Below are 13,888 nucleotides of genomic sequence, written 5' to 3' on the forward strand. Positions count from 1 at the left end.
TAATATTATAACAATATAGTAAAGCACTGATACACAAAAAAGTCAAGAAATTCAAAAATAAGATAAGAATTGCACTGAGCTTTCCTTCCTCTTTGCCCCTTCCTGCAGGTTTTACTGTGGAAAGGGGGTTATCCAATCCCTGGAGTGGAACTGGAATTTTGTGACTCAGTCTCATTACTAATTGCGGGTTAGTGACCTGGACTACACATCCGCAAAAGGGAGTTAGAACTTTTGTGCAGGCTGTCCGGATCTTAAGTCTAGACACACAGGAGCAATTCAGGCTACTCACCTGCCTGTTCCCTCAGAGCAAACAGATGAGGAAATAGCTCCACCCTCCTACTTTCTAGCCAGAATAGCTAAGTTAGTGTCGGGAGGTTGGCAGGGCAGCAAGTGATTTACTGGTGAATTAGGCCAGCAGTAAAATCCTACCCTGGGAGCAAGGGGGGAGCCGGGAAGTAACTGCAGCTCAGATGTGTGTTACTGAATCACAATGTCTTCCAGGGCTTCTCCTGAGTTGATCCATCCCTTCCTCAAAGCTTTGTTTGAAACCACAAGCTAGCTCTTAAACAGGAATTTTCACTGGACTTTGATAAAGTATTATGATACACTGGCTATTCCAAAATTCCATGTGTTTTAAAGTAGCTTGAACAATTTCAAACACATTTGTAAAGGCCTGAAATGTGAAGTGCTCAAAAGTAAATACAGTGTGTTTTTGTCCCTCCCTTCTGTCTCTAGTAGTGACATGTTTTTACTAAAGCTCCTGCTAATCTCTTTTATTAGCTTCTCTTATTTCTCTGTTTATTGTTTTCCTAATGCTCCCATGCTGTCATTAGTATTTTTCTTTAAGGTCTCTGTACTGCCCCTGATTTCCCTCTAAAATTCAAGGCTCATGGTGTTGTGGGCTTCTGCTGCAGGTATGTCAGAGATTCAGAAACAATACATTTTTGGCAACAGTTTTCAGAACTGGAAAATGCAAAAATGATTAAAACTTTAATTTGGGTCTTGGAAACACAGATGTTTATTTAATTTGCAAGTCACCTTTCAAGTTCTATTTCATTTCTAGTCCTGCAACCATACATAGCCAATCAGATGTTACCACCAATCAGTTTTGTACAAGAAAAGGATACTAGATGTCAAGAAAAGCACAGGTAAAAAAACCCCAAGATATACACCTCCCTTGAAAAATATGCACAGACTAAGTTATTCTAAAACATTCATTTTGCGTGTGTGTGTGTGTGCGTGCGCGCATATAAGTATGTGCACTTAGAGTTCACACATATGTAAACGCATCTAGGCTCATACTACCTTTTGACAACATTTTATTTCCACACTTTTGGATTTAGACAGAGAAATCTGTATTGTGTTTATTTCCAAGAAACTGCCATGCTATTTCCTATAGTGAAGAACCTTACAGATTACAGCAGCCAGAATATTCACAATATTAATCTAACAAACAAAAATTATTGCTATCTAATGGTTACCTGCTGTACTATGTGAAACTAATGGGTAGTCTCAGTCCACTTCTTAGTGGGCAGATGTCCAGGTCACAGTTAGCGCACGTCCAGACTAACCCGCGGCATCGGCGAGTTAATATCGATTGCTCGGGGATCGATATATCGCGTCTAGTCTGGACGCGATGTATCGATCCCCGAGCGCGCTTACATCGATTCCGGAACTCCATCAACCCGAACGGAGTTCCGGAATCGACACGGAGAGCCACAGACATCGATGCCGCGCCGTCCAGACGGGTGAGTACCTCGATTTTAGAAATTCGACTTCAGCTACGTTATTCCAGTAGCTGAAGTTGCGTATCTAAAATCGATTTTAATACCTAGTCTGGACGTGGCCTCAGAAAAGAGGCTAAGGACTGGATGGACAAAGACTAAACTACCTTATCTATTCTAAAAAGGTGGTCCCTTCCAGGTCAAGTTTGATATATTTCTCCAGGCAGTGTACAGGATATTTATTTAAGAATGGGAAAGCACTAAAAAAGTTAGGAAGCTATTCCTACTTTTGTCTTGTCACATTTTTTGAGATACTGTTCATTTTAGACAATTACACTAAAAATGAGGAACTATGTGGGATCCTATCATTGAAGCTCCCAGACTGAGGGGGGACGGATAGATCAGTGGTTTGAGCATTGGCCTGCTAAACCCAGGATTGTGAGCTCAATCCTTGAGGGGGCTACTTAGGGATATGGGGCAAAAGTCTGTCTGGGGATTGATCCTGCTTTGAGCAGGGGGTTGGACTACATGACCTCCTGAGGTCCCTTCCAATCCTGATATTCTACATAGGTTTATTAGAGGAAAAATAATCTTGTTTACTTGCATATTTATAAAGAAGCTGTAACTTTGCAGCAGAATGCAAGATGGACTATTTCCTTCTCCTATTCCTGGGCACATTTCAGGAACACAAGAAGTACAATATATAAACGCCTGATTCTTATATGATTCATCCTCTTACCTTTGAAATTCAGCTGGATGCTCTCTCTCTCAAACTGATTTTGTCTGAAACTTCAGGCTAAAACAAGAGGAAAAACCAGACAGAAGCAAATGACTTAGATTGGACAGTGATGCCAACCAGGAAGATTCTCAAAGCATTAAAAATAATCTGGCTAAAATTCCTTTTAGATATTCAAAAATATTTTCAGAACATACCACTTGTATCTCTAAAAGAGCCTTTTTCTGAAAGGAGATGTCCTACTTCTATATTATAATTTCAAACATTCAACCCACAGCCCAGAAGGCCCCATCCATTTCATGGCAGTTATCCCTTCTGCCAATGAGGCCTGAACACAACTTGTTTCAGAGCCAGTCAACTAAAGTTGCAAGGATCCAGTTTTCAGGAGGAATAGCTCAGTGGTTTGGGCATTAGTCTGCTAAACCCAGGGTGGTGAGTTCAATTCTTGAGGGGGCTTGTCATAAACAGATAGTTAAGGGTTAATGTCTCTTTTACCTGTAAAGGGTTAAGAAGCTCAGTAAACCTGGCTGACACCTGACCAGAGGACCAATAGGGGGACAAGATACTTTCAAATCTTGGTGGAGGGAAGTCTTTGTTTGTGCTCTTTGTTTTGGGAGTTGTTCGCTCTTGGGACTAAGAGGGACCAGACATCAATCCAGGCTCTCCAAATCTTTCTGAATCAGTCTCTCATGTTTCAAAATTGTAAGTAATAGCCAGGCAAGGTGGGTTAGTCTTATTTTTGTTTTCTCAACTTGTAAATGTTCCTTTTTACTGAGAGGATTTTACCTCTGTTTGCTGTAACTTTGAACCTAAGGCTAGAGGGGGTTCCTCTGGGCTATATGAATCTGAGTACCCTGTAAAGTATTTTCCATCCTGATTTTACAGAGATGATTTTTTACTTTTCTTTCTTTAATTAAAAGCTTTCTTTTTAAGAACCTGATTGATTTTTCCTTGTTTTAAGATCCAAGGGGATTGGATCTGGACTCACCAGGGATTGGTGGGGGGAAAGGAGGGGGGATGGTTGATTTTTCCTTGTTTTAAGATCCAAGGGGATTGGATCTGGACTCACCAGGGATTGGTGGGGGGAAAGGAGGGGGGATGGTTGATTTTTCCTTGTTTTAAGATCCAAGGGGATTGGATCTGGACTCACCAGGGATTGGTGGGGGGAAAGGAGGGGGGATGGTTAATTTCTCCTTAAGATCCAAGGGGTTGGATTGGTGTTCACCAGGAACTTGGTGAAAAAGCCTCTCAAGGCTGCCCAGGGAGGGGAAGGTTTTGGGGGGGAGGGACAAGAAGCGATCCAGACACTGAAATTTCTGGATGGTGGCAGAGTTACCAGATCTAAGCTAGTAATTAAACTTAGAAGTGTCCATGCAGGTCCCCACATTTGTACCCTAAAGTTCAGAGTGGGGAAAGAACCTTGACAGGGCTACTTAGGGAACTGGGGTCAAAAATCTGTCTGGTGATTGGCCCTGCTTTGAGCAGGGGGTTGGACTAGATGGCCTCCTGATGTCCCTTCCAACCCTGATATTCTATGATTCTATGACCCTGGTGGCTCCTGTCAGCACTACTGACCAGGCTGTTAAAAGTCCAGTTGGTGGAGCAGGCAGGCTCCTGACCCAGATCTGCACAACTCTTGAGAAGCTACCAACATCTCCCTCTGGCTCCTAGGTGGAGGGATAGGGGCTCTGCATGCTACCTCTGCCCCCAGTGCCAGCTCAGCAGCTCCCATTAGCCAGGAACCATGCCCAATGGGAGCTGAGGGGGTAGTGCCTGTAGGTGCAGGCAGTGCATAGAGCCATGTGGTGGCACCTCTACTTAGGAGCCAGAGGGAGATGTCACTTCTTCCAGGGACCTGCCTGAGCTAAGTGCCACCCAGAGCCTGTTCCCCAAAACCCTTCCTTCACCCCAAGTCCCTGCCTGGTGAAAATGAGTGAGCGAGGGTGGGGGGATTGAGTGAATGAGTGTTTATCTTCTTAGAAGGGGTGGAGGGCGGGGCAAGGATGCTCATTTTTTTGCAAATATAAAGTTGGAAACTCTATAGTTAACATCCAGAAATCAGCTGACAGTAACATTAGTTGCATTCTTATCCAGAATGCAACCATACTTGCTGTCCCCACAGAGTGCTAAAAGTTTTTAAACCTTTTCAACTCCTGCTTCTTTTTAGCCATATTTACACAAATGTTTTTATGCAGAAAAATGACAAAATGGGTATGATTCAGTGTGAAGAGTACTTGCCTGTGATCCATAAACCCCTTTACTCAGCACATGTATGAGCTACTTATAATGGCCCTGATCCTGCAGGCCTTACTCAGACAAAAGTTTGACTGAAGTCAATGAGAGTTTTGCCTGAAATGAGACCTCCAGGATAGAGACCTATAGCAAGCAGGAACTTCACAAGAGGAAGGCAAACCTTGTTCAAATGGATGTGTGAACCCCCATTTAAGACAAATGAAAGAGGCTGTTAAGGGGTAACTGTGACACTGATGCAAGAGCTGGCACCTGGTTTAAGCACTGCTGGAAACCAGACCAGATCACTTGTATGATATTGTCGTTCAAGAGAGGTGTTAGAGTCATAAGGATGTGTTTAGACTCTATAAAATGCTTGTACGTTGCGGCAGGTGTGACCCATGTGCCTAATACGGGGATCTCTTTAAAAGATCTAGGAGTGGGGAGTAGGAATGAGTTGTATCTGGGTCACTGTTGCTAGGCAGATGCACAATTAGCACTCCACATCCAAAAGCTTCTGGAATTGGGTTTGGTAATTTTGGATATGCTTAATAGATTCCCTGTAGCTGGGCTCAGATTTCATGTGGGCAGTAAAGTAAACTGTAGCTCACTCAAAGGTTACACATGTATTACTTGTAATGTCTGTATCCCATGTTATATCATAATATGCAAGTTTTGCTTTGTAACTGTAAAAATGCCTGCTCTGAACTTGTGAACCCCAGCAGGAAGAGTGGTTCCCGCACCTATCAAGGACTATCCAAAAAAAGTGGGCCATTGTGGAACATGATGATACAAAGAGCGGGTTAATAGCCCCTTCCACGCCCTTGAAGGTGTTAAGTGCATGAAAGCCCATCCCATTAGTGTAAGTGCTGGAAGAAGGGGATAAAACGTGGACACAAGAAAACTCCCTCTGTCTCTCTACTGTTTGGACTCTCACAGGGCTGGAGCTAGGAAACAAAAGCAGCGAACCCCCAGGTCAATCTGGGTTAGACACTCAATGCTGACAGATTATTATGTCTGGCACCTTTTTGAACCACCGACTAACTTATTTGTGCATATATGTTGCCTGCTTTATCCTGTAAATAATGCTCATTTTTTCCTAGTTAATAAATCCTTAGTTAACTATGGGTTTAGCTACAATTGTTGCCTTTGGTGAGAGATTTGAGGTACAAATTGATATGAGGTAAATGACTGGTCTCTTGGGACTGGAAGCAACCTGAATATTTTGTGATCTTTGGTGTATGGCAACCAACTATCACTAAGTCCAGCTAGCCTGGGTGGCAGAATAGACTGGAATGCCCAAGGGGACAGTCTGTGACTTCATGGGAAGACAGTTATAGCGATCCAGGAGTTCACATTGGGTACTAGGTTGGTGAAATCTAATTACAGAACATACCACCAGTTTAGGGTGTCTGCCCTGAGGTTGGCACTCCCAGTCATGAGCCACTCCAGACAGCTTGGCAGTGACACCTAAAGCAAAGCCTGGTACAGCCTGCCCAGAAACTAGCACTAGGTGGGCTGAGGGTTGGACTGAGTGTTGTGGCCAGAAGTTGGAGGGGTGAATAGGAGAGAATATAAAGGAAAGCTGGAAAAGAGACAGGCTGAAGGAGCAGCTGAAAGCACTGCAGTGAGTGACTCTGGAAGAAACTTGGACAGAAATTTTTGGGTCAGCAGTGCAAGCTGAAAAGAGTGCTCTTGGTGCTGAAAGCAAAAGGAGTTGTTACCTGCTATTTGACTCCCTCTGCATTTGGAGACATGGGACTTTGTAAATAAACACCACAGCATCAAAAGAATACCTATCACCAATTTCTATTCCCAACTGGAACACCCCCAGTTCCCCAAACTTTGATTAGGGTCGAAAAGGGGCCCTCAGGTTGAAAAGGGGCAACAGTTGTTTGGGTCGATCACTCTGAGCTGAGCATTTTCTGAAGAAGTGGGCAGCACATATTGATCTCGCCCATCTAAGAGGAAAGCGCTACTTACTGTCACTAGCATGTAGCTAATGGAGATTTTTCAAAACAGACCCACATCATCCTGGCCTCAGAAATACCCTTGGGAAGGAGTTTGGTGGGAGGAAAAAACCTCCTTCAAGCTCTTCTTATAGAACGTCCCCCAGATCACTCTATGAAGGGGCTTGGTTTGAAATGAGATGTGGCTCTACTCCAAGTCCTGACAGATCCACAGGAAACAAGACCCATAACTGCAGCAATCCTTTGCCTCTGTGCCACTCTGGGAATGCTGGCACATCCTCTTCCTGCTCTCTGGCAGCTCAGCTCCAATGAGTCAAGCTTCCAGATCTTCCCTTGATCACAGCTGCACTCAAGACCCCTCAGTGTGGGGAGGCTCTGTGGACAGGTAACACAAACTTGGGCTATATAGCAATTTCTGCATCATCTCTGCAGAGCTGGGAAGTGGATGATCTCCCATGCTTAAGATGAAACATCCATTGGCTCCCAGGAAAAAGGAGAGCTGGTGCCATGGAAGTGGCAAACACTGACTTTTGTATGGTATGGGGGAGCTGTGTGCATGGGGGGCCCTGTCTGCCTGTTTGGTGGAGGAGGGAGGAATGATTCAGGTGCACAGCAAGGAACAAAGTCCCCTCATTTAACTACAGATGAGCGTAAAACATTCAGCCCTTTTATTTAGTGTTTGAATTTATACGTTGCACTACTCAGACTTTTCTAAGAACGTCAACAGGAGAGGGATCTGATAATCAGATCTGATAACCTGTTAGAATTCTCCATAAGCAGGCCTTACCTTCTGCTCTCACTTACACTCAGGGATTTGACTGGTGCCAGGAGCTTAAAGGCACTTTTGCACCCCCTCGCCTGAGCTGGGATTAGCACCCCTTGTCCACAGCCTAAACCTCTAAATTCCATTGAGTATAAACTATATAGTTTGTAGCCAATTAGGTAAAAAGTGTTTGCCTCCTATTTTCAGAGGTAATAGTGACTTCAAGTCCTGAAAATAAGTTGTGCATTTCCTCTTCATCAATGTAATTTTAAGAGTCTTAACCTTCCAGCTGTCATCAGAAGCGGACCTATAAGCATGCCTATTTCAAATTTCACATCCTCTGAGGGACATGTCAAATTCTGGACACAGACAGCCCTCCAAAAAAGCACAAAATGAGAAGGAAGGACTGACAAGGGTACAAGAGTCTCCATTTTCAAATTCACACACTCTCTTACATAAGTGAAAGAATGGGCCTTCTTACTCAGGTAAAAATTCCATTGCAGTCAATGGCAATTTTGCCTGAGCGAGAAGTCCGGAATCTGGATCCAAGTCATTGAGTTTAATTCTCTACCTGCTTGCACATTGTGTACTTGTGTAAAATGAATAATAGAATGACTGTACAATGCCACCTAATCAGAATGTCAGCTTTGTACATCCACTTGGTACAGGTGTAAGTGACTACACAAAGGTGCAAGGGAGTAGACAAACAAGCCACTTGTCACTATCTGAAATCATCTGTCCTTATTATGTATGAAAAATTAACATGGCACATACTATTTCTATCTAATGTTTTTTGTTTTCACGTGTTCACAGTGACTTATACTCACTGACATATGTATGTACACAATCAGGACATGATCATGTGAGAAGTGGAGTGCCAGCTGCAAGATTCAGAGCACCATCATCTTTCACTGAAGTCCTAATAGGCTGCTCAGGGCACTCAGTGCTTCAAAAACAGGACCCAAACTTCAAGCCTTTAAAACCTGGCTGAATGAAAAGAGAATCTGAATCGTGTTTTTGAAGTGGAACACTATTTTTTAAAACACATGAATAACTAAAAAGTAGTGACTGGATTTTATCAACTTCCCCCTAAAATAAAATTTTGGAGCTAAAACCAAGAACGATAAATTTCAATTCCAAATTAATTATTTTTAGAAAGTTAGGAACAACTAAGCCCATGTCTACAGTACAGCAGCACAGGTACAGAACTGCAGCTATCCTGCTGCTGTACTGCAGGTTAGACCAGTGGTTCTCAACTGGGGGTCTGCAGCCCCCCAGGGGGCCACGATCCATTTCAGAAGAACCCTGGTGTTCCCTGTGGGGCTGGAGCCCTGAGCCAATAGGCAGAGATTGAGGGGGAGACCACAGGAGTGTTGTCCCCCAAAACTGCAGAGCCAGAGTGGGCAGTCCCAGGGACAGCGCCACCGCCCCCCTTCTCTCTCCAATTCCCTCGAGGCCTGGCCAGGTCAGAGGCTGAAAGCTGGAGTCTGGCAGTGCAGGGCAACTGCTGCTCTCAATGGTGCTATGGAGCAGGCAGTTGCAGCGCTTGCCTGTCTCCTGCTGATGCCTGGAGCTGTGGCTGCTCCTCAGCAGCCAGGTCCATTTGACGCAGCTGGTAAGTGCCACTGAGGTGGGAGGACCCAGCTCCAGGGCCAGCAGAGCCCTCAGGGAGCAGCAACTGTGGGTGGCTGTGGGGGTGGAAGAGGACCTTCCAGCACACACCTCCTAGCTATCTCCTCCCTGTACACAGCCCCTAGCTATCCCCTGCCTGCACCCTGAGTGGTTTTCAAACTTTCTGAGCTGAGCCTCCTGCTTTGAGTTATGATTTTTTGTTGCACCCTACCCCCTCCTCGCCCCACAACCCAGACAGTCTGGTGGCCTGTTGAGGTGAGTCAGGGGGTGGAGGCGGTGCTTTCTTCCTGAGCCCCACCATACAGAGCTGGTCTGAGCCCCACCAGGCCTTGCCCCGGCCCCCATCCCCAAAATAGAAGTCAAACTACGCCTATGCCTGAGGCTGCCCCTCCCACTTGGGGATCTGAACTCCAGCCACCAGAGTCCCCCTCACCCCGCTGGACCCTGGAGTCTTTACAGCACGTTGGTAGGGCGGGGGGAGGAGAGCTCAGAAAGAGGAGAGTTAAGAACCCCTGGGGTAGATGCTTTCTACATCAACAAAGAGGTTCTTCCACCTCCTCACGTGGCAGTAAATAGGTAGGAGACTACACCAGAGGTCAGGCTGGCCCAACTATGGTGTTCAAGGTGCAAAATTTTGCACAGTTACACAACTAGGTCTATCTAATTTTTAAGTGTAGATCAAGCCTAAGAAGAGGTGTGTGTGTGTTTCATCCTTAGCTACAACACTGGTATCTGCCATTATAATAGTGCTCAATAATTTAAATTTAATTTTCTGTTTAATAATGAAAATACTTTATTTTTAAGAGAAGCGTCAGATTGTGTTCCCTTTAAAATGCACTGGAAACACAGCTTACAGACACACCTATATGGTACCTGTGCCTACGGGGAAAATTTCCAGCTGTAACACATTCTTGTCTACTGACACTTGTGAAGAGTTAAACCCTATAATTGTCTTGTCATTCCTTCATCGGATTCTTGTAATCAGAATGAAAACCAAAGAACCTTCTTCAACAGAAAATAAGGTCTTTTTTTTTTTTAATGGCAGACCAAAATATCAGATGAAACCACAATAGATGGTCTCATCCATGTGTTTTTTTCCATCTGTGGTTCAGCGTGAATCTCACCCACCCATAGCACAACTTAGAAAAAGTGTGCTCTTATAAACAATAAAATGGATTTGTTTTCAACAGAAAATATTGCCTTTGAAGAATGAACAAGTCATAATTGTATCACTGCTTACACATTTTTAAGACAATATATTTTGAATACAATAAAACCAACTGTTTTATTTTAAAGTGCTGCTTTAAGTGGTTGGGTGGCTAAAGCATTATCTTATAATCTTACATTAAATGAGACTTATCTGCAGTGAGGCATAGCTCAACTAAGCCTTGGTTGGATGTACTAGAAATATTTTAATTTGTTGTAAATTGTTACTCTTCTCAGAACAGATCTCAGGCGAAGTTGTAGTCCGAAATTGCTGTTTTTGCCATGTGAAAAAGTGATTAATTTATTTCATCTACAACACAGTAGCTATCTCTATCATAACTTCCATTAGGTACAAAGAAACCAAGCACAGTTTGGTGGCTTGCTAGTTTTACTTATTCAAAGGCCATCTCCTTTCCATCGTTAGAAAATTTCTACCAAAGATATTTTTCATTGGGACAGTTTTAGCCACTTTCCTTTCACTTCTCTTGCAATGGTCTCCATGTTTAGGTTTATATGGGTGGCATTTTCTAATGTTTCTACAATAAGAGATGCAGTGACAGACAGATAATATTGTTCGTTTCCATTCTAATTCCCCTCTTCTCCCATGCTCTGCAATCATTTCAGAATAGCCAATGCATGCAAATAATGGAAAAGTGCCCTTTTGTTTAAATCCAGACATTTGACACTGAATTAAAACTGATACCTTAGACTAAAAATAAAATTAAATGTTTTTCTTAAATCAGAACCTCTCACAAAATAGGGTACACCTTTATTTCACCTACCCATGATGTAATAACGTTTAGATCATTTTGATGTATAGTCCATCAATTATGGAACTTCAATATCCTTGTAACCAAATATGTCTTGCATGAAGAATTTGAATTATTATTACTTAGAACACTATGAATTGATACTCTGCAGACAGGTACAAGGAAACTGTCCACACCCAAGAAATCTACTGTCTAAGAGGCCAAATAAGCCAGCATGTAGAAGAGTTTGCTGATTTCACTTACGTAAATAGTCCTAATCAGATCAGGCTCTAAATTATTCCTGTATTAATTGTTATTCCTCTGAGAGGAATTAACCTGAAATAACTCATCAGAACTATCCAGAACTCTTTCAATTTATGCCAGGATTTTCTTAAGGATGCAATATTAACTTATAAAAACAAAATTGTTAATGGGTGGAGGCAGGGGCGGCTCTAGGTATTTTGCCGCCCCAAGCATGGCAGGCAGGCTGCCTTCGGCAGCTTGCCTGTGGGAGGTCTGCCGAAGCCGCGGGACAAGCAGACCCTCCGCAGGCATGCCACCAAAGGCAACCTGCCTGCCGCCCTCGTGGCGACCGGCAGAGCGCCCTCCGTGGCTTGCTGCCCCAGGCACGTGCTTGGCAAGCGGTGCCTGGAGCCGCCCTGGGTAGAGGATAAAGAATCCCTCCCTCCCCACAAAAAAAGTCTTAAGATTCTGATGAGCCGTCCATGAAACACACATGCATAATAGCAATTATTTTGCACTAACATAAGACTCAGCTACGCTGCTCAAGGGTATAAATAAAATCCACACCCTGGAGCGAATAAGACTAGAATAACCACTGGAGTAAGAATTGTTCTGACAATCTAGCTCCCACCTCTCAGGGAGGCAGATTACATACATCAATGGGAGAACCCTCCCATCACTCTACTGAGTATCCAATGAAGCACTATAGTACTGGAGTTGTGCCGCTGGAGCGTTTCAAGCATAGAAAAGCCCCAAGGCTCTCAAAGAGCCGTACAAACATTCACAATGTTTCACACACTCTTCTGAGTATTATTCCCTTTGTTAGAGAAGCCAAAATAAGGGACAAGGCTGGAACTTGCCAAAGGTCCAGAGCAAGATAGTAGCACAACAAAACCCTGACAGTAGCTGGAACAGAACCCTATGCCTGCCAACTCATAGTCCCATGCTCTACAGATTCCCTTCCAGTATGTGTATATTATTAGATTTTCTGCACCATAAGTTCAAAGAAAATCTATTGATTTCTACTGAGCCAGTCAGGATGGAGTATACATTGATCTTGGAAGCAGTCAACACAACTTAAAGACATCTGTTTTAGAAAAATCACAACCACTGATTTCCTTCTTTCTATTAACAAAAATTTACCCTGTTTCAGAGTGCTACATTCATTCACATGGCCAGAAATTACTATATAATTCCATCATATTTAGCATGCAACATTTTAGCCATTTTACAGATAAATTTCCATTTCACTAGTATTAATAAAGTTTCTCTGTACATACAGCATTGACAGATAATATTGAAAGTGAGTAAACTAAGGTGAAGAGTACTTCTGTCAGTAAGTTATCTGTACATTGTATACATTTTGCTGTATTATACAAACTTAAGTCCTGGGGACTAATTATGGGACTGAGATGAGCAGCATTTGGCCCTAATGAAAAGCCACAACTCTTTATTTATTAATTTTATCTTTTGCCGTGGCTTCAAAACCAAGCCCACACAGACTATTTAATAAAGAATTCGATAAAGTTGACATTTATTCTCTCCAAAAAGAAATATTTTGTGAAACCACTTGATATTTCCCAAAATAAAGTTATGTAGCTTCCATAACAGGTGGTATTTAAGTATTTAAACATCTAGTATGCAGCATCACTGTAATCCACACACCTATTAGTCAAATTAGAAACTCGCTGTAATGTTGTCCCACTTCTTCATTTTCCCCAATGGTTAATGTTTTGAATTATGGATGGCACATCAGTAAAATGGAGCGCACCTATAACTTATAGTAGCATGCAGAGCTAAACAACACATGCAAAAGACAATTGGGCTGATTCACCACTTCATTTGCCCCATTTTATGCCAGTGCAACTCCATTAATTTCTGTGAAGTTACACCAGCGTAAAATGGATATAATGGTACAGAATCAGACCCACTTACTTACACACAAAGTTTAAGCCTATTTTAAAACTACTTTGCTCTCTTTTCATAGATTTGTCCTTTAATCTTCCGGATATCATTCTTAAAAGGTTCTGTGATTACAGATATATTTCTGCTCTTAAATCAAAGGTATTTTTATTAAAATTGTTTGGATAACCTTTCTAAAAACTTAAACATGAATATACCTGTATCAAAAGATTGTTAAAAGGAGTAGATATTTCTGCCAGTTTTTCCAACTTGACTACAGATTTAATTACAGAAAGCAATTTAGGTTCATTCAATCCCAAAAGACCAGTTGACAACTACAACAAGGAGCTGAATAATACATAATAGTTCTTTGTTCTACAATCGAGCATAGTTTGGATGCTGTAGTGGGCCATAATATTAAAAAGAATTAGCCAGTGTATATTTTAATCTGGCAACTACAATGGCGAATTTTGTAGAACAAACGTAAGCAGGTCAAACAAGACAGCCTTTAAGCAACTCAGATTTTTTTCCTAGTTTTGTCTTTGTATAATTGTATATGTTGTTTTTTTAAGACCATAGCAAAGACCAGCATGTTGAAAATATTTCTTTTAGGCTAATCACACCACAAGCTCAAATTCTTCAAAAGTTCATTGAAGTATCAGGAGGCTACTAATGCTCTTCTCAACTGTTCAGTGCATGTTTGAGAAAGAAGGGGCAGCTTCACTACTATGTGC

The 13,888-nt window shown here is 42.6% G+C and overlaps 1 protein-coding gene across 2 annotated transcripts in view; it reads right to left on the reverse strand.

Annotated features, from left to right (window-relative positions):
* PLEKHG4B (pleckstrin homology and RhoGEF domain containing G4B) overlaps window positions 1-13,888 on the reverse strand; it is a 222,456-nt gene that overhangs the window by 176,841 nt on the left and 31,727 nt on the right. For both annotated transcript variants that reach the window (XM_050938126.1, XM_050938127.1), the window contains exon 2: window positions 2,464-2,520. The gene's annotated coding sequence lies outside the window, so the exon portion shown is untranslated. The remainder of the gene's footprint in view (window positions 1-2,463; window positions 2,521-13,888) is intronic.

This window comes from Gopherus flavomarginatus, chromosome 2 (assembly GCF_025201925.1).
Source record: "Gopherus flavomarginatus isolate rGopFla2 chromosome 2, rGopFla2.mat.asm, whole genome shotgun sequence".
NCBI lineage: Eukaryota > Metazoa > Chordata > Testudines > Testudinidae > Gopherus > Gopherus flavomarginatus.